Source organism: Lissotriton vulgaris, chromosome 3_1, assembly GCF_964263255.1.
Source record: "Lissotriton vulgaris chromosome 3_1, aLisVul1.2, whole genome shotgun sequence".
Lineage (NCBI taxonomy): Eukaryota > Metazoa > Chordata > Amphibia > Caudata > Salamandridae > Lissotriton > Lissotriton vulgaris.
Window position 1 is genome coordinate 214,610,195 of NC_141689.1, and position 25,788 is coordinate 214,635,982.

The following is a 25,788-nucleotide window of genomic DNA, read 5'->3' on the forward strand; positions in this document are numbered from 1 at the left end:
TATTTAAATCAAACACTGGCTGCTGCCCTGCATCTGCAAGTAAACCTTGCGACGGACATTACTTCGTGAAACAGTAACCCCCACACAAATCATTAACATCGTATGTGTAAGTATAAATAAATACCATTTATTTTCATAACAAAAATAGACTATCCCACACCTCACCCACCCCTCTCCCTAACCCCAACAATGTCCAAGTCCAACCAATGCCAAAAAAATAAACCCCAACACCCAATTCCCAACCACCAACAAAAGTACTTAAAAATAGTCAAATCAACATGGCCCATCTATAATCGGCGGGCTTTAAGGTGTTTGTCCACCAGGATTTTTACGCGCTCCTCTAATTCGTCCTCTAGCTGTGCCATCCGGTGGAGAAGTTGCTGGCGAAATGCACGGCACTTACATTTGCATCCATGTGGAAGGGCAGCAGATGTTGAAAAATGACGGTGGTGGGCAGCTGCCTGACCACGGCACCGTACTGAAATGAAATGAATGAATGAAATGAAAAGGGATTTATAAAGCGCATGGCTGCCCTCGAGCGTCCCAGCGCTAAAACAAAACACAGGACCACCACCCAAATACAACTGAAGAGAAAGCCTAAAGGGGGAAGAGGTAAGTTTTCAATGCTTTGCGGAATCGCACTAGATTGGATTCTTTCCGCAGGGCCAGCGGCAGAGCATTCCATAGTTGGCCTGCATTAATAGAGAACCGGCGACCGCCGGACCTCACCTTTTTGGCTCTGGGTATCACTACAAAATTACCATCATCCGAGCGAAGGGCTCGCGTAGGTTTGTAGGGGCGCACCAAGTCTCTAAGGATAGGAGGGCCTGATCCTTGCAAAGCTTTAAACACGATGCAGAGGGATTTGAATTTTATGCGAGCTCGGATTGGAAGCCAATGCAAGGCCCTGAGAGCAGGCTTAGCTGATGATCTTTTGGCAGTACCAGTGAGCATTCGTGCAGCCGCATTCTGAGCTCTTTGGAGGACATTCAGAGTGGATTCTGGTGAGCCAAGGAATAAGGCATTGCCGTAATCCAGCCTTGACATGACTAATCCTTGCACCAGTAGTTTCCGGGAGTTTTCAGGGAGTAGTGGGAGGATCTTCCGTACTGACCTGAGCAGTCCATAGCAAGTCCCTGCCACTCGTTTAGCTTGAGTGGTCATTGACAGTTCAGGTTCTAGCCAGACCCCTAAACTTTTTATTGCTGCTTTGGGAACTGGGGGGGCGCCTAAACTATCCGGCCACATGGATTTGGGAAGTGTTGTACACAGATTGCCAAGAAGCATCAGCTCCGTTTTGCTCCCATTTAGTTTGAGCCGGGAATCCGACATCCATGACATGATGTTAACTAAACATGATGCGAATTTTTCCCCCTGGCTTTCCGAGAGGGACAGCGAGACGATCAGTTGAGTGTCGTCTGCGTAGGTTGCGATTTTCACCCCGAAGGGTGAAACCACCGCCTCCAGTGGGGCCATGTAGATATTAAAAAGCGTAGGGCTCAATGAAGAGCCCTGCGGTACTCCACACTGAAGGGGGGTAGGCAAAGATCGAAAATTGCCTTCGCAGACCTGATAAGTCCGGTCACTCAAGTACGACGCGAGCCATTTGAGGGCTAACCCTCTCACTCCAATCTTCCCCAAACGGTTGATCAGGATATTATGATCAACCGTATCAAATGCAGCGCTTAGATCCAGGAGGACCACAGCAGCCGATCCTCCCGAATCCAAGATGCATCTGCCTTCCTCCACCATTGAAATCAAGGCCGAGTCAGTACCCTGGCCGGGCCGAAAGCCCGTCTGTGTACGGCCCAGTAAATCATTAGATTCCAGGAAGTGCGAAAGCTGGCGGTTAGCAAACTTCTCGGCGATCTTATTCAGCCCGGGCAGAAGCGAGATAGGACGGTAATTCGCCAGATCAGCCGGGTCAAGGCCAGGCTTTTTCAAAAGGGCCTTGACAATGGCTTGCTTCCAACTCGGTGGAACAATGCCATGGGTGAATGAGGCATTCAGTAGGTCGATAGCTGGGCCTGCAATGATGTTCGTGAATTGCTTGAGGATCCGAATGGGCATGGGGTCCGAAGGGGAGCCGCTCTTCAGGGCTGAAAGCTCCTCACAAAAAGCCTCCTTTGAAATGGGGGGGAAGCTATCAAACACCTTTTCAACCAATGCGGTCTCCGGAGCTGCTTTGTCTACCCTACCGGTACTCAGAGGAAGGCTGGCTAAGATGTTCCGTATTTTGACATCAAAAAACTGGGCCAATAGATTGCATTTATCAGAATTTACTTCGTGAGTTACTGGGGGAGTGGGAACGGTGAGAAGCTCTTTAAGGATCTGATAAGTTTCTCTAGAAGAGTTACCTGCCATTCTGATTCTTTCCTCAAAATGGGCGGCTTTGGCCAAATTACGGGCCACCTTATATGCTCTCGTGGCTTCACGATAGTTGTCTTTTTTGGTGGTCGCCCAGTTCTTCCGCCATTCTCGCTCCAACTTTTTACATTTCTTTCTCATACATCCCAGTTCAGGGGTGTACCAGGAGGACTTGGGGCCGCTCCTTTTATTTGAGATGGCTTTGAGAGGAAGTTCAATATCTAATGCTTGGCGGAGCCAGTCATGGAATGCAACATCGGCTACCAGAGGATCGCATCCAGATGGGGGGGCAGATTGTTCAAGAATAATGGAGAGATTCTCAGTTGATAGACGTGACCAAGTTCTCTTATAGGTGCGGGGTGCCCTAGGACCGGGAGGAGGAGGAGGATCCCTCATAAAGTTCAATTCAAACGGCACCAGGAAGTGGTCCGACCAGGGCATAGGGAGAGGGGAGCTCGTCTGAAGATGTAAGATATTAGAGAACACACAGTCCAACAAGTGTCCCTTCACATGTGTAGGTTCCAAATTATGGAGCCTGAGGTTAGCTGTCATAAGTTCAGATCTCAGGTCAGATGCTATTTTCTCCTCCTGCCGGTCAAAATGAAGATTCAAATCCCCCAAAAGAATGAAATTGGGAGAAGATGAAGCTAAGACGGGAACATGGTCCAGAATGGAAGTGGAAAACTGTTTTATTGTCCCCGGGGGGCGATAGACCAGAATGCCCGAAAGGGAATGATTCGGCGATGACTGAATCCGAAAAGAACAGCTTTCTGCATCTTGGATGGGCCCTTTATCAATTCTGCAAGACAGCTTCTCCCTGTGGATTATAGCTAAGCCACCTCCCTTTCCCAGAGATCTATGGAGGGACTGAATAAAATAGCCAGATGGAAGGACATTGACTAAGTCAAAATCTGAGTCAGCCGACGTCCATGTTTCGGTAAGAAACAGGATGTCTAAGTTCGTGTCTTCAATCAGATGTAGGATTTGTAGTGCGTGTTTAGGCAGGGACCTACAATTCAGAAGCCCTAGCCTAAGGGGGTCTTTAGTAAGAGCTTTGTTTCCCCCAACCTGGTCTCTAAATGGGCAGTAGGCACAAGGCGTAAATAGAGCATCAGCTCTGAATCCATGATGACAGTAACGTGAATTTGACGGCTTTAAAAGGACTAAATCTTCTTTCGAGTATGTGGTGGGAATAGCTTCAGACATGGGCAGGGTCTCTGGCCCTAGGTCCGTCCTGGCCCGGACGGGCACAGACGGGCTTGCCTCTGGCGCGCCTCCGGCGCGCCATCGGCGCGCCCGCTGCGCCCGCCCGCTGCGCGGGCGACGATTGGTCGTCATTTATGAAGCGCAAGGGGCAGGAGCCGCCCTCGCACTAGACCGCTACCAGTAAGATATCCTACCCAAGATGGCGGTTGCAGTCGGTAAAGCTGGGATCAGCCCGACGTAGCAGCAAAAAGCCCTAGGAACCGTTCAGAAATGCCCCCAAAAGTAAGAGCAGTAAACAGGCAACGCTGATTAAAATTCTAAATACAAACACAATTAAGTTTGTTAAAATCAAAACGATAATTTTTAAAAACGATTGATGTCTCACAAGAGCAAAGGGTTGTGTGGCCAAACTCCCTGTGTGTGAGGGGAGCAGCCTGTGTATGTAACGCGGGCAAACTATTCAGCCTGATTTATAGCGCGAGGGGCAGGAGCCGCCCTCGCACTAGACCGCTACCAGTAAGATATCCTACCCAAGATGGCGGTTGCAGTCGGTAAAGCTGGGGTCAGCCCGACGTAGCAGCAAAAAGCCCTAGGAACCGTTCAGAAATGCCCCCAAAAGTAAGAGCAGTAAACAGGCAACGCTGATTAAAATTCTAAATACAAACACAATTAAGTTTGTTAAAATCAAAACGATAATTTTTAAAAACGATTGATGTCTCACAAGAGCAAAGGGTTGTGTGGCCAAACTCCCTGTGTGTGAGGGGAGCAGCCTGTGTATGTAACGCGGGCAAACTATTCAGCCTGATTTATAGCGCGAGGGGCAGGAGCCGCCCTCGCACTAGACCGCTACCAGTAAGATATCCTACCCAAGATGGCGGTTGCAGTCGGTAAAGCTGGGATCAGCCCGACGTAGCAGCAAAAAGCCCTAGGAACCGTTCAGAAATGCCCCCAAAAGTAAGAGCAGTAAACAGGCAACGCTGATTAAAATTCTAAATACAAACACAATTAAGTTTGTTAAAATCAAAACGATAATTTTTAAAAACGATTGATGTCTCACAAGAGCAAAGGGTTGTGTGGCCAAACTCCCTGTGTGTGAGGGGAGCAGCCTGTGTATGTGTACTCCTGCAGGCAGGGCCCGGCTGGGGCCCGGGCATTGGAAGAGGCAGCAGCTGCTGCCGCCACCTCCTCCTCCTCTGCCTGAGCCACCAGCCGGCGGTATTCCTCAACGATGGCCTGCAGTTTCCGTTGCCGGGCCCTGGCTGCCAACTCCTTCTGTGTTGGTTTTTGGGAAGGAGGATCTATAAAGAAAGAAACAGAATTGTAACCAAAACTCTTAGCAAAACAGTAACACAACATTAATTCAACACATAGTGGCACAGTAGCACTAGCAAGCGCAGTACATAACATATGTGGTAAGTATCTATCCTCCTGCTTCCCCGGCCTCTAACATTTGTTGGAGTTTTTTTCCGGCATTATACTTCCTCTAGTACTATGGATGGACTCCAGTACACAGAAGAACACCAGTCTTTTTCTTATCTCTAGTTTAGATAAATTACATAACCTTGTTGTAGGCTGTAGCCGGCAAGCTAGCTCAGTCAGCTAAGCTTGCGTCCAAGACTAACATACGAGTCAATACGCAGACGCCTGTTACTTTTATTTACTAAGCTGCAGGCGGGGAAGCTCGTATATTTTTGATTAGGGCTGTCACTGGCCATACTCTCTCTGTTACATGAAGGGCAATTGCTCAATTTCACTTTCACTGTGTCCTGGCGACTACAAAAAGGCAGATTAATAATAATTTAATATACTTCTGATCCAATGATCATTACTTATATGGAACAAGATATCAGTTCAGTAGCGGTCAAAGATGGGAGTGCTGGCAGGCAGTGACGTGGGGAGGGGCAGGGTGGGGGGGAGCAAACTATGGATTGTGGACAATTACTGGTAAGTAAATATATAAATAAATAAAACAAATTTTGTTGTGCGCACTGCATTCAGAATCCATAGTTTACCACCCCCTCACCCTGCCCCTCCCACTCCCCACATCACCACCCGCCAGCACCCCCACCATTGACCGCTAATGCATCAGGTACTTTGTTCATTGATTGTGTAACCAACAGATAGGCCACCCTCTGCAACTGTATTCTGAAATGAAATCCTACTTTTATATAATATATGATGACCCTCTGCTTTGCTACTCTGGCGCAGTTTCTTTTACATTATCTTCAAAGTAAGACTCGTCTGTATCCAGTGACAGTCTCCACCTATGATGAATACATCCAGGGGGCCTCCATCCATAAAAAGTAAATGTCTATCATTCTTTTGTTATATGTATCGCTTAACAAACCTTAGCTGGTTTCACTTTCACCAACAACCACCCATGCGTCCACTCCTTCCTTCTTTGTCTTGGCTTTGGGTTTGACACAAACACCGCTGATGATTCTTTTTATCCACTACCCACCCATATTGTGTCACCCACCCAAGCAGGCATCTTCTTTCACCTTCCACCCATCCTTCAACAACCCATGCATCTGATTCCTATCAGCCACCTGCATGCTGTTTCCAAAATATCCTTTTCTGCTAGTCGTATTACATCTCTTTCATCCTTCCTCCTTCCACCCTAGTTCTTTCCCTTTTCGTTCAACACATCCATCAAGGTCATCTGATCTGACTTTTAGTCTTCTCCATAACTTTCACAGCTAAGTTGGAGTCTGATAGAAGAGGCATTTGTTTACTCAACTCACGCTGGGAATGCTATTGCTAATGCACTGGTAATCCTAAGTACAGGGTATCTTCTACAATCGTTGTATATTGTTCAGTACAACTTCAAGTTCAAACTTACTTAATAAGTCTCACAGAACACTGAATATAACTTACCACCGACCACCGCTGCTGTTTCTTCCCCACTGGTGCTCCTGCAGGTGCCGCATCTCCTGCCCCCTGCTGAATGGCAGCATTGGCATCGCCGCTGGCCCCGCCGGCACTGGTGGTTGGTACTGGTAGAGCACCTATAAAAACATGTACACCTTTTTAGATGCCTGTACACCTCCCCCTATTTTACTCGTTTCACCAGGAAGGAAGATTGAAAAAACAGTTAATGTACAACATAAATCATCACTAGTCCAAATTGTGTACTACAGTAGAGTCAGTAGACAGACATTAGTAGTATTATTATATGCTCCCTAGGGTCATCTCATCTCTACTCCTACTCTAGTCTTTGGAAAGTTAGCCTGAGCCATGTAACCATTTTATATTCATGTCTACTCTTTTGCGCATGTTACCTCGCAGCTTGCTGCGCAGTAAGACGCCTTTGGGGCCACATGAGTGTTGCATACAAGTGAAGAGGTTGAAAAACAAGCCACATTTTTTATGGAGTTTGGCTAGTCCCTATTGCTTAGCCATAATGTTACACTTTTTGGCATGACTGCAAAAAGCTTGAACAATTTTATTATACTGTCTAACGTGCCCCATTTTTCTCATAATAGGCAGAAGATTCCCTTCTACGAACCAGAGATTTGCAGAGCTTACGAAGGATGAATGTAACCAGTATACGTTCAACGGTGAGGCCAATCCCAGAATTCACACAGATCTCTATCGTGCACTAGTTGTACAAATGTTTAGTTTTAATCTTCTTTATTTTGCATGTTGGAGCTGGATGTAATTTCATGGAACAACTTACAAAGCTTGTTATTATTTGAAATAAAAAAACCTTTTGAACTTGCACATAAACTCTGTGGTATATTTGGTGTGGTGTCGTGGACTTACACAAGTGAGTGAGTAAAAGGGTGTTATGTTCTGGGTTGTGTAGGAAAATCATTGGGTATCTTCGTGTGGGAGTTCGGAACATAATGACGAGACACTATAGCTAGTCGGTCAGTGAATTGTGGGTTTTGAGTTCTGACAGAGGTGTAAGTAAGGTCCAACCTCCCATCACCAACATCCTATTTTCTTGTTCACAGTTCTGTATGTGGCTGTGCAGATTACCCACAACAGTAGTAGTATGTATTACTACCCTAACAAAAAATACTAGACAAACATCTGGTTGCGCATTTTGTTGGTGGGAATTGTCAAAGCATTGAGAATAAAGAGGACAACGCTAAGGACAGGAGTGGACCCAGTGGCTACAGCTATTGTTCTTTCACAGCTTTATTCAAAAGAAAACCTTAACTAAAGAGTGGCAAACAGGGCAAGCTTTGCTACAGACAGTCTAATAGTAGTAGTACAAGGAGAGTCATAGCAGAGGCAGTTTGAAGGAACTGAAAGGCAGGGATAACCAAAATTTGTAAAACAGATAATGAAGATCAAAGAAGCTTTTGTTAAAAATTTACTTAGGATGCGTAATTAAAAGTTTGGAAAAAATAAGGTGCGTTAAAAGTTAGGGAAATATAATTGTTAATAATATAATCATTGTAGGACTTACAAAAGCCAGCAGCATGCTCCTCGGTAGAGGAGCGCTCCACTGGTGGTTGTCCAGCCGACCCAGTCTTCTTGCCCCTGGGTGCTGATCATGTAAGAAATAATAAAGAAAGAGAGAAACATTGAGTGCTGTGAAACAAATAAATCATTAAAAAAAACTCAAACAGTTTAGGAAAATGAGGAAATATAAATTTTATGGTCAAGAAATGTTCCCTAACGTGTACCCCACCGTCTCCATGTACGAGCTTAAAGTGCATGTAACTTCCCTCCTGTGCCAGCTATGAAGACGCAAATACATTTGCGTTCAACGTTAACATGTCCTCTTTCAGATCCACCCTGAATGGGTCGGATATTCTGTTCCTAAGTATGCCTTGCCACCGTCTTTGTATGGTGCACTTTCACGTATTTCTGGCTCTGTTCGAGCTAGGCCCTGTTTTCTGTCATCGAGCCTCCTTTCAAAGTCATCTCTGCCTCCTGAAACTGCAACGTGGGATGCCCCCTCGTGAACTCTGTCCTACTTCCTTCGAGGCGAACGGAGCCTGGCTCGGCCTGTTTGCCTGCCAAAGACAGTATTTTACCTTCACGTTATCAGCATAGTCAAGCTCAGCTTCCCGAAAACACATTCCAGTCCAGCAGAATAGATAAACAACCCCTCAGCTGCAGAGTAAAGGGCCCGGCCTTTCTGTCTCCATGCAAGTAATTCATAGCTCCCGTTACCATGGTAGGCCCATGGCCCCCTCGCTTTACACACAGACACGTAGGCACATATGCACGCATTCATAGTCAGTATAGGATAGCCTCTGCCCAAGAGACCTTTCCTTCTAGATAATATGGTTCCCAAACATCAGATATCAGATATGATATAGGAACGAGTTGATCTGACATGCCAGACTTCTGTCTCTTTCCTCTAGTGTAAATGTCAAGTCCCCTGCACCCTCCAGCTTCACGTCAATCACACGTCATGCAGCTGCGCGCGCATCCAGACCTCAGATTTCTGCTGACATTGCAAGATTCTGCTACGTACCCACCCACTTGTGACACTTTCATGTGACGTTTCTAGCACACACCCCTGTGTTCACGCCTAGTTCACGCCTTCTGATTACGTATTGCTAACACGTGTGTGCTCTTATCTTGTTTCTCTCAGCTGTTACGCCTTCTGTATTGGTTTCCATTATGTGCTTTAAGTATAAAAGTTATGTATTGTCAATAAAGTATGCTCTATCCCTTCCTGAACCCCAGTGGTGTCAGGAACCCGATATCCGGTTCGAGAACCATTCCTTTTTAAGGAATAAAACCCCTAAGAACTCTAACACCACGGACTCTGCGTCTTTCTTTCCGATTGAGTTATTTTTTTAAGTACTTACCTGCATAGAAATTAGGACGGTAATTAAATATTTACCACATTAATTTGGCGCCCGAATAGGGACCCCTCCCCCACCCCACGCGCCGGTTGGTGCGTTGCAACCTTTGCCCCCTGCCATAGTCAAGACGGACAACTACGCGTACCCGCAGGATTTCCTGTATCTCCCTCAGGCCTACGGAGGTGACGGAGACTGCGATCAGCACCCAGACGAGGCGTTGAGAAGTGCGGAGGATCCCGACCAGAGCCTAGCCGAAAGAAGCAAGGTCCGAGGTGTCAAGAGGCCCACCAGTTCCGAAGTATTCACGTATCGAGTCGAGTCGAGTCCAGTCCGGTCCAGTCCAGTCGAGTTTTCCGAGGCCTTCTGTTCCGTGCTTCCCGGTGAGTACCGTTGCTGGGGACGCATCTAGACGGGTGCATTATTATGTATCCGGTAAAGACGGGTTTGGGTACACAAACACGGTCTGCACTGTTTTAGACAGTGTATCTGTACTGTTTAGCAGTACATCAGGCATTCAAGTTCTTGCACTGTTCTTGGCAGTGTATCTGTACTGTTTAGCAGTACATCTAGTATCAAGGGTAGTTCATATGTGTTCAAAATGTTTCATGTGATTAATGTCGTGGTATGAGTGACTGTTTGATGTACATTACTGTGTTTTTGTATAACTAGCTGTGTTCAGAGTAAGTAACAAGTATCGAGTATCCAGTACCAAGTAACAAGATGCCGTTTTTCAATAAATTAAGACAGATAGGAACTAGGAAAGGGATACTAGAGGAAGAAATTCCTGTCCCCCCTAGGGACACTCCTGGAAATGTTATGTACCATAAGCATGGCTTAGATGCCATACTGTATCTAGATTTATGGGCCGATTATACCAAGCACCTAGAAGAGAGACACAGGTGGCCTGCTACAGGAACATGGGATGCCGAGTGAATCATGAGAGTAGAGGAAGCGCTATGGAAAAAGAAAGCCAGACAATCCCAGAAAGATGCCATAGAATTGTGGCGTAAAGAATCGCATAAACGTACAGAAAAAGCATTCCGAAAAGCAGAAAAACATAGAGAAGAGTCAGATGAGGTCCGAGAAAATGAATTAGTTACTGAAGGTATCCGAGTAAAAGCAGAACAAGTAGACCGCATGCGAAACACTCTTGCAAATGGCATGTATTTAGTGGCCGAGGGTTTGCCTAAGGCCACTCCAGAAATACCGAAAGACCTGCCGCCACCATTGGTTCCAACTAAAGTAAGTCACAGGACCACCAAAGACATATTCCTTGCTTCCTATCTAGACGATGTAGCTCCCGCTTACACCAATTCACGTACCAACGTACCGCCTACTGACGGTGACGGTGGTGGCAACCCACTCCCAGACAATGCCCAGCCAGTACCGCAACAAAGTTCACCCGTTCGACAGCCTGCTCCACCTGTTCCTCCACCACTTCCCACACCTAAGCTTAATACCCTGAATCCGTTTGGGCCTGATCCTGGTAAAAGACAAGTTCAGTTACACATACAGACTCCACAGACAAGTCATGCTCAAACCTCCGCCTCAGGAGGTGCGACAGGAGGTTACCAGACCCCGCCACAAACACGCAGATTAAACCTTAGGGACGTATTAAAGCAACGTACACCCCGAACACCAAGTTACGACATGCTTAAAGAACCCCTTTCAATTTGCAGATACGATCCAGTACCCCGTAAAGACAATAGAATGTTGTTAGCATCACTACGCTTACGAAAAGTTACAGATTACTTAGTGTTATTTCCAGGAATGACTGAACACCTAGATAGAATATATCATTTTGTCCAGACTGGGGAAGATCCTGACAGTATTAAAGAGGCCCTGGCTCACCAGAAAGCTGACACTCAAGGTTGTATATTACGCTTCTTCATAAATTGTTTAATAAGAGAACGAGACAGACCTGGAGTAGACAAGGACGAGATGGACGCACTAAACAAGTGGGGTCAGAATATAGCCGATGGAAACCATGATAAACAGAGTTGTATAGCAAGTATGTACAAAAGAATCAGAAAAGCAGTAATAGAAATACACGAAAAGGAACAAGAAAAGGAAAGAGATAGCGACAGGAATAACTCCTCCGAGGAGGACGAACCAGAGGAACATGACGCGGCTAAAGAAATGATAGCATATGTAGGTAAGGGAAATTACCTTAAGAAAGGCATTCGTCCAGAAAGCAGGAGAGTTTTCCTCTCTGGCATATCAAAAACGAGTTCTCCTGAATATCTGTTTCAAGTTACCGATAAAATTCTTCAAGAACGAATGGGGTACCATGTACTCAATTCTATGGATGAACAAGAACTAGCCCGGTCAGCAGTACTATGGGCTGACAATCCTAGCACATATAATGATGATACAGTAGCACAGACATTTTTTAATCTTTCCCCAGACGAGCAGAAATTAGCTGGTATGTACATGATTCAGCATCTCATTTCGTTATACAGATATCAGCATTCTGATCCAGGTCCCCTACCTGATACATTAGAAGCACTACTTATGAATAGATGGAGAGGCCTAAGTACCAAGTTAATTCAAATAATTCTAGAACAACGGCACAGATATAACGCTTTCTTAGGCCCACAATATGTTTCAGCTCCGCCCCCAGAAAGAAAAATGTTTCATTTTGACAGGCAGAATCCTTTACGAGAAGTACACCCAGTTATGAATAATGATAATACCCTACGACGTGTGTTTGTGTACACACCTTTAACAAAGTTGGAATTGTTAGAAATGAAGAAACTAGTACCCTGTCACGATAAAGACCCGGCAGGTTTCCACCGAGAACTTAAGGACATGTTACTCATGGGAGATTACACTTATACGGATATTATGAAATTGTTAAAAGTACTGTTGCCCACAGGAATTTACGAGAAACTCAAGGAAAAAGAATGGGAGGTGGGAGATAAAAAGATTATTTGGACTGAAATAGAGGACGAGGAAAAAACTCGCACTCCAGGGCTAGGCCTTGGGGACAAAGCTAAAGCATTACCAGGATTAATAGTACAGGTTTTGCCAAGATTATTGACAACTAAAAAGGAAGACTGGGACGCAATCTCAGCCTGTAAACAGAAACACGATGAAGATACTAGTGACTTCTATTCAAGATTCGAGAAATGTTTCATTATTAATAGTGGCCTGAAACCAGGTAGCGAGTCATACCCGCACCTTTTTGTAACAAAATTAGTCGAGAATTCCCTGACACAAGTTAAGAACCGTGTATATAAAGTCGAAAGTACATGGCAAGCAAATACGCCATCCCAGATGTTACAAATGTTACAATATCACCAGAACAGAATTAGAGAAGAACAAGATCACGAGCAGAGACGTATGAAAGACACGAAAATGAAAATGTTAGTGGCCCAGTCGGTTCCAGCCGACGGTCAGAAAAAGGGTGTGACCCAGACAAGTAATTCAGCAGCTCCTGTTAAAGGGACATGCAACTATTGCAAACAACCAGGTCACTACGTAAACGAATGTCCAGTCCTGAAACACACTATATCAACAGGTAAAACTAAAGAAAGACCGCGTCAGCCTAGACAAGACCAGGTCCAGCAACAGACTTCACAGAATATACAGCCTATGCATGCTCCACCACATACAGTACAGACCGTAGCGGTATCACAGCCACAGCCCATTGCCGCGACGCAGCAAGTTTCACAACAGATGTACTAGTATGCCCAATCTGATTATCCCGATTATCAGCGATACACATGAAACAGCCTAGAGAGGGAGGTTGGCTTGCCTCTTATTGAGATTCCTGTAGATCAAGAGGGTCCTTATGTACATAGTCAAGTATTAGGAAAAGACAGAAAGTTTCTAATTGACACAGGGGCAAGTCGCACCACGATCAGTCACGACGAAGTTCCAGGGGCACCCCTCTCAGGCTCACAGAAGGTTTCCCTTGGTTTTTCAGGACAACCTATTGTAAATGAAGTATCAGAACCCGTTTCCCTAGCAGTAGGTCCATTATCACGTGTTACAGACCTGTTACTCATGAAGTCATGTCCAGAAAACTTGCTAGGTATCAAGACACTGAAGGCTCTAGGAGCAGTGATATGTTGTTCTCCGGAGGGAGTTAGACTTTTTCTACGTGACTTTAAGGGTCACTATATATTACGAGAGTTTGATGTCAGATTGAAAAATGTACCGAAACACCTGTGGGCACAAGGCCCAACCGATGTGGGTTATATGCACATTACACCATACCGTGTTACACTCAAACCAGGAGTTGTTTTACCCCGAATCAGACAATACAAGTTACCACCCGATGCTGTAGTGGCTTTACTGGAAATCATTGAAGAGCTCATTGCCCAAGGAGTGGTCGTAGAAACCGACTCCAATATCTGTAATTCCCCTATCATTCCGATTCTTAAACGTACTGATCCCAATGCACCGCCAGTATATCGGCTGGTGATTGATTTACGAGAACTGAATAAATGCATTGTACCACAGTATCCTGTGGTTCCCGACATCTCATCCTTATTGACTGCTATTGATTCAGAAGCGACGTTCTTTACTGTAATTGACCTCAAGAACGCCTTCTTCAGTGTACCCATTGATACAGAGAGCCAATATCTCTTCGGATTCAGTTTAAATGGCCGAAGCTTCAAATTTTCACGCGCACCTCAAGGATTCACAGAAAGCCCCAGCATCTATAGCCAAGCACTGAAAAGACAACTTGACTGTATCCAAATGCCAGTTAACACTGCCTTACTCCAGTACGTCGATGATCTGCTGATCACCGCACGAAGTGAACCCGAATGTGAACAAGCATCACTGACAGTTTTACATTTTCTGGCTGACAAGGGACACAAGGTGTCTCCTTCGAAGCTGCAATTCTGTGTTCAGCAAGTGGTGTACCTTGGGCACTTGCTGTCCAAGTGGGGAAGACAGCTCACACCTGATCGAGTTCAGTTAATTGCACAGTTACCACAACCCAAGACACAAAAGGAAGTGCAGGCCTTTATAGGCCTCACCTCGTACTGCAGACAATGGATTCCTCAGTATGCATTTCTAGCTAAACCGCTGATACAGGTGACAACACTGGAGGCAGCGACTTCGACTGCCCTCCCTTGGACTCAGGAACATACACAGGCTTTTGAGGAATTAAAGAAAGCTTTATGCCAAGCACCAGTTTTAGCGACACCATGTTACAGCAAACCTTTTACACTTTTTGTTATAGAACGTGATGGTACAGCATTGTCTGTCCTCACACAAGATCAAGCAGGTTCACATAAGCCTTGCGCTTATTTTTCAAGTTCATTAGATCCAGTGGCCCAGGCTCTGCCTGCGTGCTTAAAATCAGTTGCAGCGACAGCCCTAGCAATCAGACAAAGCGACTCAATAGTATTAGGACACCAATTGACAGTACAAGTTCCACATTCTGTAGAGGTCCTTCTAAACCGAACACAGACTCAACACCTGACTATAGCACGACTGACAGGTTATGAATTGACGCTATTCCAGCCACACATAGAAATCAGACGCTGTAACATTCTAAATCCTGCAACATTGTTACCCTTGGTTGTGACAGATTCAGCCCCGCATGATTGTATAGAGATCATTAATGCAGTAACAAAGCCCCGACAAGACTTAACAGATGTTGCACTGACCAATCCAGACCTGACACTTCACGTGGACGGTTCATGTATGAGAACAAGCACAGGAGAATTAGTGGCCGCATATGCAGTGACCACCGAAACTGAAGTCAAAGAAACACACCGTATTGATACACTGTCTGCTCAAGCAGCAGAGCTTATCGCTCTGACCCGAGCCTGTATACTAGCCAAGAACAGGAATGTTAACATATATACAGATTCACGTTATGCCTTCGGAGTCGTACACGACTTCGGAGTGCTATGGCAAGAACGAGGTTTCTTGACCTCTCACGGTGCCAAGATCCAACACGGTCCCCTCATTCAAGCACTGTTAGAAGCAATACATCTGCCTTCAGGCATATCCATCATGAAGTGTAAAGCACATACTAAAGTTACAGACTCTATTTCCCAGGGTAACGACCTGGCAGACCAAACAGCAAAACATACAGCATTGACTCACACCCAGACAACTGATGTGACAAAGACAATAGTACCGACACATTGTATGACAGTTAGGGATCCCACACTAGATGTAATCGATATTCAGACACATGCTACTCCAGACGAAATCAAGAAATGGGCTGAACTAGGAGGGATCCAGACAGATCAGGGATGGATGACGAAGGGAAAATCTACATGGTTTCTCCCCGACTCTATGGTTCAAGTCATAATAAATACAGCACATAGTCCAGCCCACCTGGGAGAAAAAGCTATGTTAGACAGTTTACAGAATCTCTGGTTCAACAAACATTTACGAGCAGCAGCAAAACAGAAAGTGCGTACTTGCATGATCTGTTGTCAGTTCAATCCAGGTAAAAGCGTCCCTGTAGAGCAAGGTGGATTTCATCCTCCCGATCACCCTTTTGAAGTCCTCCAGATGGATTATATCCAGATGGAACGTTGTCGAGGATTCAAGTACGTCCTCGTAGTTGTTTGTGCACTTTCCCGTTGGACCGAAGCATATCCAGTCCCAGATTACACTGCTCCGACCACTGCCAAACAGCTGGTTCGAGAATTCTTCCCACGGTACGGCTTGCCTCATATCGTGTACTCAGATAACGGACAGCCATTCTCATCCGAGCTCATGAAGCAGGTTTCACTCCTGCTAGGATATCAGTGGAAATTCCATTGCGTCCGACATCCCGAGGCAGCTGGCCTTGTAGAGAGGCACAATCAGACACTGAAAACCCGTCTTGCTAAAATATGTAAAGAGAAAGGGGTCGACTGGATAGTCGCCCTGCCAGTTGCACTATTCTATATGAGGATGGTCCCACATTCGAGATCAGGACTATCCCCGTATGAGGTGGTCTTTGGTCGGCCACCAAATATGTGGGGGACGCCCATGCCTAAGAAAATAACCGATGTTGACTATAATATGCTGACAGATTACCTTGCCTCCTTGATGTCTGCACTCCAATCATGTCGTTCACAGGTTGCCGCAGCCTTTCCCGACAACACTGATGTGAAGCCACACGATGTCCGTCCCGGAGATACTGTCCTGATACGCAATTTCGACAGGAGGAGTCCGCTGGAGCCCCGTTGGCAGGAGCCAAAGCTCGTCCTTCTGACCACGAGGACTGCAATCAAGGTTGAGGGCCGTAAGGGGTGGATCCATACGAGTCATATTAAAAAATGTAATGAACTGTTGCCAGAGACTGACTCTTCCACCCCCTCAAAGGACTGCCCAGATTCTAGTGACTCTAAACTTCCCATGGTAGAGAAAACTCCGCAAGAAGAGTATAAATTAAAGTTGCGGTCTAGCAAGTCAGACAGTTTAATTGTTTAAGTCCTCCCCTAGGTGAATCGGTTAAATAGTTTCTGACATGTATCCCCTAGACCCCAATAGAGAGAGAGATAGAGAGAAACAGATCAAGAAGCAACGATATTGCAAATCTCTCAAAAGTTACTGTATTGTTACCTTATGGATTATGTTTTCTTTAAGTCTCACGATTATTGTCACAAGTGTAATTTTGCATATCTATTTTCCTATTGCTACACGTGCACATTCTTCTTCTAATAACACTGCCGAGCATTCTTTTAGTGAATTACCCCCTCATGAGTTGTCTTACCGACTTGCGCTGCGTAACAATACATTCATTAGTATGTTACATCACTCTCATCAGACCAGCAACGCTACTAATTGTTGGATATGTGGCCGACTCCCTCCCTACCAGAAATACAGGGGAGTACTGCCCCTCTTCCCGTACCCGTTCACACACAATGGTTCATGTGGAGCCTGGTTTAGTTTGATTAATTCCTTAGATTCAAATTCTGTAGTTTATCAGGGTAACTGGGTATGGGGAAACTTGAACACAGTTTTGCATAGAATATGTTATCCTGACAAAGAGGGACTTCCCAAAAGGACAGGGACTGATCTAGAAAATGAAGTATATGGATTAGGAAATTTTACACTTAACCTCATGATTCTGAATGTTGAATCCGAAACTGAGCCAGACTTGCCCACTATGTCAGTACTACCAGTCAAAGGTGAATTATGTGTCAGAAAGAATTGTTCCGTACACCTGGGTCATAGTAAATGTACTACTGTGGTCGAATTTAGTGATAAGGGCAAGTCCGCATTCAAAGCTACACGTCATTCCTATTTCATTTGTGGTCAGACAGCATACATACGTTTGCCACTAGATTGGGATGGGACCTGTTACATTGGATTCTTACTGCCACCTGTTTTCCTAGCTCCACCTGATTATCATAGAAATTCCCGTCTAGTTCACAGACCAAAAAGAGATCTCCCAATTGTCGACTACACTGAGACAGCATGGGAACAGTACACAGATTTCAATAAAGGTTTCTTTCCCTATTTAGGAGCTATTTTTAATAGTAAGTCTATCCGTCACTTGACCAGAACTCTCGAAGCAGTAGTGAAAGAGACTACTTCCGCCCTAGGTAACTTGACCGAAGAACAGTCTGCTATGAGACTTGTCGTTCTTCAAAATCGTCTTGTTATTGACGTCATACTAGCCGATCGAGGAGGAGCCTGTAAGGTCCTCGGGTCAGCTTGCTGTGTTTTCATTCCAGATAATGCTCCGTCCGTTTGTAAGGCTATTACCCGTCTCCATAAGATAACTAGTCAGATACATCAGAATCCAGGCACTTGGACTTGGTCCGGTTGGCTCTGGAATACTATTTCAGCTTGGGGATGGAAAATACTGTCACTCCTTGGAACAATACTACTTATAGTATTCAGTTGCTGTCTATGTTTACAATGTGGGCCAGCGATTTGCGGCTTGTGCGCCACATCCTGCACTCCCCATTCAAGTCAACGTTCTAAATCCCATGTGCAAAAGGATGAGCAGATGATACTAACTACACAAATAAATGGATTAATGAAGATTGATATATCATGAAGGGTCCGTAGGGAACAAGGAGGGAATGAGGAAATATAAATTTTATGGTCAAGAAATGTTCCCTAACGTGTACCCCACCGTCTCCATGTACGAGCTTAAAGTGCATGTAACTTCCCTCCTGTGCCAGCTATGAAGACGCAAATACATTTGCGTTCAACGTTAACATGTCCTCTTTCAGATCCACCCTGAATGGGTCGGATATTCTGTTCCTAAGTATGCCTTGCCACCGTCTTTGTATGGTGCACTTTCACGTATTTCTGGCTCTGTGCGAGCTAGGCCCTGTTTTCTGTCATCGAGCCTCCTTTCAAAGTCATCTCTGCCTCCTGAAACTGCAACGTGGGATGCCCCCTCGTGAACTCTGTCCTACTTCCTTCGAGGCGAACGGAGCCTGGCTCGGCCTGTTTGCCTGCCAAAGACAGTATTTTACCTTCACGTTATCAGCATAGTCAAGCTCAGCTTCCCGAAAACACATTCCAGTCCAGCAGAATAGATAAACAACCCCTCAGCTGCAGAGTAAAGGGCCCGGCCTTTCTGTCTCCATGCAAGTAATTCATAGCTCCCGTTACCATGGTAGGCCCATAGCCCCCTCGCTTTACACACAGACACGTAGGCACATATGCACGCATTCATAGTCAGTATAGGATAGCCTCTGCCCAAGAGACCTTTCCTTCTAGATAATATGGTTCCCAAACATCAGATATCAGATATGATATAGGAACGAGTTGATCTGACATGCCAGACTTCTGTCTCTTTCCTCTAGTGTAAATGTCAAGTCCCCTGCACCCTCCAGCTTCACGTCAATCACACGTCATGCAGCTGCGCGCGCATCCAGACCTCAGATTTCTGCTGACATTGCAAGATTCTGCTACGTACCCACCCACTTGTGACACTTTCATGTGACGTTTCTAGCACACACCCCTGTGTTCACGCCTAGTTCACGCCTTCTGATTACGTATTGCTAACACTTGTGTGCTCTTATCTTGTTTCTCTCAGCTGTTACGCCTTCTGTATTGGTTTCCATTATGTGCTTTAAGTATAAAAGTTATGTATTGTCAATAAAGTATGCTCTATCCCTTCCTGAACCCCAGTGGTGTCAGGAACCCGATATCCGGTTCGAGAACCATTCCTTTTTAAGGAATAAAACCCCTAAGAACTCTAACACCACGGACTCTGCGTCTTTCTTTCCGATTGAGTTATTTATTTAAGTACTTACCTGCATAGAAATTAGGACGGTAATTAAATATTTACCACAAAACAACAAATGCAATAAAATTGACCTATCTAAACGACTACTGGCTTGTCGGATTCACGGACGGTCTACTTATATGAACACTAATCAAATGTTCCATAATCATTTTGGTTGCAGAATACTAACGAAGCCAGTACCACCTGACCTACACCACCTATTCCAGACGGGCCAATTGTTCAGTAAGTCTGCATTTCTATTTTATTTTTGCCATCAAAAATGCATAGATGAGATGGAGGACACATGCATAAACTTGTGAATACACCAAATTGTTGGTTGGTTGCGTCGTATGTTGTTCTGCTACTGATTGACAAAGCTCTTGCTAAGCATTCCATTCACTAAACAAACTATAAAAAGGTTCTATGGAGGACCAGGGTAAGAAGCATTCAGTGACAGAGGAGGCGTCACGAAGACCGTAAAGAAAATATGAACTTATTAAAAGTAAACCTATTATCCATCCACCACTATTTCACTGAAGGACAATGGAAGGACTAGACTTTAGCAATAGCATTAACTTAATTCAGTTCTCTAAAGTAAACTCTAATGTCATTAATCAGCCCAAGCTAGTGCAAAGTTACAAACAAGTAAGAGAAGTGCCGAGCAGCACCTGTGTCATACAATCACAGAAGATTTTGAAACTGAATTGATCTGCAATGTAACTAAGCGCACCAGTAATCGTGTTATTCGTCCGAGAATTATACACAATACTTATACTACTATATATTACTAGCTACTCAACAAAGCACCACAACCTTGACACCTAGCAGGTCCAACAGGTCCTACTCCCGGTTCAGGATGTCTAACCACCGGTGAGCCAGCTGGTTGTGGGTGCACCGGACCCCCGAGCAGCGAAATACTGCCCGGCGCACCTTCGCCCACTGTCGTTGGCGTTCCTGGGTAAGGTACCCGGAGCCTGGCCTGCCTGCCGACTGCTGTCAAGGGGAGGTATGCTGGTATGAAGAAAACCAGGGTGGCCACCTCCGCCTCCCCAAAAAGTTGTCGGGCCTGCACCCCTGCTTGGTGCATTCTGCCGCAAGGCAGCCGGCTCTTGGGCGCAGGCGCTTTGCCCTTGGAGCCGGTACTGCTGCCCTTGGCCATGGTCCTGGAGTGGAGGCAGAAAAGAAAAGAAGGAAAAAATAAAGTTAGGGGGAAGAAGTAGGAGTTTGAATAAAGAAGTAAAATAAAACAGTAGAAAAGTAACAAAACACAGTGAAAGTAGAAATAAATCACAAAATATAAACTTAGGGACAGAGAGACAGAGATGGCAAATAAAAAAAAGTGATAAAAACAGTGAAAATAAGTAAAGATTGCAAAGATTAAAGCTGGATAGAAAACTAGGACCAGAACCATAGCATAGAGTGAAAAACAAGATGGCCGTGCCCGTCGCGACTACTTGGGTAAGTTTGCGTGATATTTCGCGCTAACACGCACTTGTCGTGAACAAGTAGATAGTGTTCCCGAACATGACATGCACAACGCGGACACGTTATATGCGACCCAGGACAGAAAATAAGGAAACGCGTGCAGGAATATTGAAAAAACAAGAGGAATGCACCCATAGCCGACCGTATGGGTAAGTTCGCGAGGTACGATCCCCAGAGCACGCAGACAGTGCCCCAAACATGCACAATGTGATCCCGAACAAGAAAAACGCATCACGAACGGGTCCAGCAAGCAACTACGCACGCTTGCGAAGCTCGCGTAGTGCGAGAACGTCTTCGCATAGCTTCGCGTAGTGCGTCTATGCGTACTTCGCCCAGGCCTAGTGCTCAGGGGATTGTAGCAGTGCATGTGTTAGTGCCTGAGTCATTTCATGAATACATGGGTAATGACTGGATCATTAGATTACTGCACGGAGAGAGCATGGTACATTTACAAGGGCTTGTATTTTGGCACAGTGATTAGATAAGGACATATAACTGCCTTGGTGATTGGAGGAGTGCATGGGTAGTGACAAGGAGATGGCTGGACTGCATCAGTAGAGCTCAGGGGATTTTAGCAGTGAATGTGTTAGTGCTTGGGCCATTGCATGAGTACATGGGTAGTGAATCGATGATTACAGTACTGCAAGGAGAGTGCGGGGTGAATTTATAAGTGCTTGGGTTTTTGTGGGGTGGTTACATATGTACATGGAACTGGCTGGGTGATTGAGGAGTGCATGGGCAGTGCCAAGGAGATGGATGGGCTGCATCAGTAGTGCTCAGGGGATTGTAGTAGTGCATGTGTTAGTGCCTAGGTCATTGCATGAGTACATGGGTAGTCACTGGATGATTAGAGTACTGCAAGGAGAATGTATCGTGAATCTATAAGTGCTTTTGTTTTGGTGCAGTGATTAGATAAGGGCATGAAACTGGCTGGGTCATTGGAGGAGTGCATCAGTAGTAACAAGGATATGGCTGCACTTCAACTGTAGTGCTCAGGGGTTTGTAGCAGTGCATGTGTTAGTGCCTGGCTCATTGCATTTGTGCATGGGTAGTGACTGGATGATTAGGGTACTGCAAGGAGAGTGTTGGTGAATTTATAAGTGCTTGGGTTTTGGGGGAGGGATTGTATAAGTACATGGTGCTGTCTGGGTGATTGGAGGAGTGCATGGGTAGTAACAAGTAGATGGCTGGACTGCATCAGTAGCGCTCCGGGGATTGTAGCAGTGCATGTGTTAGTGCCTGGGTCATTCCATGAGTACATGGGTACTGACTGGATGATTAGAGCACTGCAATGAGAGTGCATGGTGACTTTAGAAGTGGTTGTGTTTTGGGGTAGATAACGACATGGAACTGGCTGGTTGATTGGAGGAGAGCATGGGTAGTGACAAGGAGATGGCTGGTCTGCATCAGTAGTACTCAGGGGATTGTTGCCATGCATGTGTTAGTGCCTGGGTATTGCATGAGTACATGGGTAGTGACTAGATGATTAGAGTACTGCAAGTGGAGTGCATGGTGAATGTATAAGTTTTTGGGTTTTGGCAGAGTGATAGGTGGTTGTTGGCTGTCAGTGGCAGGGACAGTCACCTCCGTGAGCGAACTCTGGGGAGAGCCTCAGCACGAGGGTTTCAAGGGGAGAAGCGCGGTGCGATTCAGCCTGTGTATTTTTAAACTGTTTTATGCCTGATTAAATTGTCATTTTAAAACTGATTGTAATTGCTTGCACTGCTTTTTATCTGCACTACGAGCCGTTGAAAGTAACCCTACCTGCTCTCTGATCCCGCCCCATTCTGCTGCGTCCATTGTGGGCATTTGAACTGGGCGTGAGGAACCTACAACTTCCGGCTGCTCTAGTGCTCGGGTTAGCGCTCTAGTTTTTACAAACCCACGCTTATTTAGGGGGGAAAAAGTTGTTGCGGCTCAGTGGTTGTTGGCTGTCAGTGGCAGGGACAGTCACCTCCATGAGCGAACTCTGGGGAGAGCCTCAGCACGAGGGTGTCAAGGGGAGAAGCGCGGTGCGATTCAGCCCATGTATTTTTAAACTGTTTTATGCCTGATTAAATTGTCATTTTAAAACTGATTGTAATTGCTTGCACTGCTTTTTATCTGCACTACGAGCCGTTGAAAGTAACCCTACCTGCTCTCTGATCCCGCCCCATTCTGCCGCGTCCATTGTGGGCGTTTGAGCGGAGGGTGAGGAACCTACCACTTCCGGCTGCTCCAGTGCTCGGGTTAGCGCTCTAGTTTTTACAAACCCACGCTTACTTAGGGGGGAAAAAGTAGTTGCGGCTCAGTGGTTGTTGGCTGTCAGTGGCAGGGACAGTCACCTCCGTGAGCGAACTCTTGGGAGAGCCTCAGCACGAGGGTGTCAAGGAGAGAAGCACGGTGCAATTCAGCCCGTGTACTTTTTAAACTGTTTTATGCCTGATTAAATTGTCATTTTAAAACTGATTGTAATTGCTTGCACTGCTTTTTATCTGCACTACGAGCCTTTGAAAGTAACCCTACCTGCTCTCTGATCCGGCCCCGTTCCGTCGCGTCCATTGTGGGCGTTTGATCGGAGGGTGAGGAACCTACCTCTTCCGGCTGCTCCAGCACTCCGGTTAGCGCTCTAGTTTTTACAAACCTGCCCCTATTTCAGGAAGATGGGTCAGCGTCCGCGCAGCGGATGCGCGCGGCGGGCGCGCCGAGTGCGTGCCGAAGGCACGCACAAGGCAAGCCCGTCTGCACCCGTCTGGACCTTCCGCGGCCAGGGGCCAGGCCCCCTGCGTCTGCTTCCACAGAACGGGTTAGAGCTCTGCATTACTCGAGGGAAGAACTAGCTCTACTTCGTCCCATACTCAAAGCAGACTGTACACATGGTATGCTACCTGATTGTTTGCCTCCAAGGTGTACAGGCTGTCACTTTCTCCCCACCACAGGATGAAGGGGGTAGACCAACTCTCTATGTACTTACTGAACTGTCGCTCTTTTAAAAAACACTGTTTGAATATTCATGACCTTCTCATTGACTATCAACCCGACTTGTTATTTCTTACGGAAACCTGGCTTGATGAGGCCGCCTCCCCGGGCATTCGGGAGGCCCTTCCACCTTCATATGGTCTTCTAAGAATTGACAGAGGAATCCAAAAGGGGGGGTATAGCAATTGCTCATAAAATCGACCTTGAGTGCTCCTTAAAGCAAGTATCGATTAGTAACTGCGAGGCGGGCCTTTTCTCCATCAAAGTCTCCTCGGAGTGTACCATTATGGGCTACCCTATTTATCGCCCTCTCGGGTAGTCTTCACAGTTTGTGGATAGCCTCCTCGAAACGGTGACTCAGCCTGCCCTCCGGTATAATAGATTCCTCATAGTAGGTGATCTTAACCTACATTTTGAAGATATTGACTGTACTGAGGCACAATATGTAATAACCTCCTTAAAAGCCTTGATGCTTAGGTTATCTGATAGAAGGCCAAACCTTCAAGCGGGGCATCTTCTTGATCCCATCTTTGCTAACTGGGAAGATATTAAAGTATCTCCCCCGATTAGGATGTTATGGTCTGACCATAACCTCATTTCGTTTAGTGTGCAGGGCCTGAGTAGAGGGGAAAAACCTAAGCGTCTACCTCCATCTAGACGCAGGAACTGGAGGAAATTCAGCCATGAGACATTTGATTTTGCCCTAAATCAGGAAATCCCTCCGCTGAGTCAGACTCTCAGGGGAGCCTGGAAGGAGTTTGAGAACTGGATAACTAAGGCCCTGTATAAGGTCGCCCCCTGGACCCAAAAAGTCCCGGACGCGGATCTAGATCAGCCCCTTGGTACAATGAGGAGCTGTGTGCAGCTAAGGCCAAATGTAAGATTCTCGAACGCCGATGGCCGACAGATGATGATATAACTCACAAAGACTCTTATAGGAATAGCCTTAGGGTGTACCATAGCCTGATTAGAAAGGCGAAAAGGGAGCACATTAAAGAGAGGATTGAAATTTGGATAATTCATCCAAAGAGCTCTTCTTAATCTATAAGGAGTTAACATCTCTCACGGCGATTATGACCGAAGACCCTCCCTCTGTTGAGATTTGTGATAACATAGCGGATTACTTTGTGAGTAAAGTGGAGAAGATTTATGAATCTTTTCAGCAGAGTACAACAGGTGTTACCCCGGCTAGGGGGACCTGTTATGGGCCCATGAATGACTGCGCTCTTGAGTAATTTAGGTTTCCTCCGTGGGAGGAGTTGATAAAAATTATCTCGGATATCCAATCTGGATCTCCAATGGATGTTGCTCCTGCTAAGATCTTCAGAAACCATATACAGCTCCTGAGTTACCACATAGCCAATTTGGCCACTCTGTCATTTCGAGTAAGCCGGGTGCCGGAGGAAAGAAGTTGGCCCAGGTTCTAAGGCCAATCTGAGTATGACTCAGTTAGATAATCTTCGTCCTATTTCCCTTCTGCCTTTTTGTGCTAAGGTAGAGGAGAAACTGGTGAATAGTCAACTTGTGAGCTATGTGGAGGATAATCATCTTCTTCACTCCTCCCAATCGGGATTTAGGGCTGCCTGCCCTCCTTTTCTCCACCGAACTGCTTCGCCTCAAAGCTGATGACGGTCACACTGCTGCGCTGATATTACTGGACCTGAGTGCGGCTTTTGACACTGTGTCGTACTCGGGTCTTCTTGTGCGCATGAGTGAGATGGGAATAGCTGGCCAAGCCTATGAATGGATAAGTTCTTTTTTGGCTGACAGGAAATTTCAAGTTCACTGCCCCCCATTTAAATCCAAATCGAGATCTCTTAGACAAGGGGT